Source organism: Priapulus caudatus, unplaced genomic scaffold, assembly GCF_000485595.1.
Source record: "Priapulus caudatus unplaced genomic scaffold, Priapulus_caudatus-5.0.1 Scaffold617, whole genome shotgun sequence".
NCBI classification, from domain to species: domain Eukaryota; kingdom Metazoa; phylum Priapulida; class Priapulimorpha; order Priapulimorphida; family Priapulidae; genus Priapulus; species Priapulus caudatus.
The window spans coordinates 135,879-138,378 of record NW_014577678.1 but is presented as its reverse complement, the minus strand read 5'-3'; positions in this window follow the sequence as shown (position 1 = coordinate 138,378).

Below are 2,500 nucleotides of genomic sequence, written 5' to 3'. Positions count from 1 at the left end.
TTTATGATGAAGATATAAATGTATACTTTGACGTCCAGAGTTGTGCGTTAGAGACGAGATGATGACATATCACGCGTAATATATCACGCGCGCACAGATGCACGCAAGGCGCGCGTGTGCACGCCCCCACTACCGAAATTACACCGACTCCGCGAAAAAAGGATATTGGAGTGCATGAAAGCAAAACAATTCTATATATTTAAAGGAAACTATTTCGTTTACTCGAGCGTACATCATACGTAAATGCTTACTGCTGATGATTGTTAATTCATTCATTTCGCGGTCATTTTGTGCTCTATTGTCGCTGTACGTGAATATGTATGTTCCTCCTCTGTACGGCGAATCGTTTTGCGCATTAGATATAGCTTCGCTTTAGTCTGCCGCATACTCGATTCACCACGCAGACACCGGCCGCGAGCCGCGAGTATCCGTCTGACTAGCGCCAGTCTATAAGTGTAATTTATTTTGCTGGCTTTTAGTGTATATGAGTGGAATTGCGAAAAGCGGTGCGCAGAAATCACCGCGGTAATATTGCGACTCGTAGAGAAGAAATATGACGTAATTTATTCTGCGACAACGTCGAAACATTCGATTGCGCGTAGCACTGAAGCATCGGTACTTATACGGGGTTAGAGCGTGCGCACATGCGGCCTAGTATTCGAGCCTTCAGCCATGACCCTGCGTACGCTCGGCTACACTTGCACTGCCACTTACACTACTACATGTCACACTGACACTACACACTTACACTACATACTTAATTTACTACACACTTGCATTACTACATACTTACACTACACACTTACATTACACTCTTACATTACTACATACTTACAATGCTACACACTTACATTACTATACATACTTACATTACTACATACTTACATTATTACATACTTACATTACTACACACTTACATTACTGCACACTCACATTACTACATACTTACAATACTATACACTTACATTACTACACACTTACATTACTATACACTCACATTACTACATACTTACATTACTACATACTTACAATACTACACACGTACATTACTACACACTTACAATACTACACACTTACATTACTACACACTTACAATACTACACACTTACATTACTACACACTTACAATACTACACACTCACATTACTACATACTTACATTACTACATACTTACAATACTACACACGTACATCACTACACACTTACAATACTACACACTTACAATACATACTTCATTTACTACACACTTACATTATTACACACTTACAATACTACATACTTAATTTACTACACACTTACATTACTACACACTTACACTACACACTTACATTACACTCTTACAATAAGCACGGCGCGCGTCTGCGACGCGAACACAAGCTGCTGCGTAACCTCGTAACTTCGTAAATAATAGTCTTCAAAGTAGATATATGACTATAATAATCGAAGACGGAAAGAGACAAGTCGATCAAATAGAAAGATCAACACTACTGTATGTGTTCGCATGTAGGAAAGTGTTCATGAACTACGATTACTGGCTAATGCGCTCTCGTAGTAAACGCATGACTTAATGGGAATACACTATGGGCGTTTACGGGAAGCGTAGCGGGACGTTGGCGGACAGAAATTTCGTTCGACCCGTCTCTTTTGCTCTATCCGAAGATGCGTTGCGTGCTTCGAGCGCTGATCTCCATATACTAACTATAGTTAGTTATCTTTATACCTATAATACTAACCGTAGTTATCTATATACCTATATATATATATATATATAGGTATATATACCCTAGTACCACCGCTGCTCGCGTTTTCACTAGCGAATTGGCAGCTCTCCCGAGCGAATCGAGATGTTTGGAATGCAGCATCGCACTCGTTAGTAAACAGGTTACATCGTTAGCATCAACATCTGAGATCACCTCGTATCGCTACGAAAGCCAGATCGCTTTAAACTGATTAGGCTTACTAGCTTAATCGACGAGGCATCTGAGGTTTGTATTTAATCGGCAGACATATAGGGTAACAGGCGAGAGCTATTGCAGCGAACCTTTTTTTGCGGGGATGCAATGGGTCGGTAAAGTACAATCGGGGAAAACGTTTGTTGTTTTCAAAACATCGTTTTTTCAAAAGTAATGAAATTCGTACTTAGTAATTTAGAAATCAATGCAAAATAAGAACGAAAATTTGAACATTTTCGGGCATATCGTTAGATTCATAGAAATAGTATACTAGTTAGACTATATATTCTCTCTACATAATATTATATTATCTCTATATATTTCTATAGTTAGATTAGAGAAAAATGCCGAGAAAAATGAAAGGAAACGTGAAAGAGAGTGAGCGAGAGAGAGAGAAAAGGAGAGAAAGAGAGAGAGAGAGAGAGATAGAGAGAGAGAGAAAGAGAAAGAGAAAGGGGAGAGAGAGAGAGAGAGAGAGAGAGAGAGAGAGAGAGAGAGAGAGAGAGAGAGAGAGAGAGAGAAGAGAGAGAGAGAGAGAGAGAGAGAGAG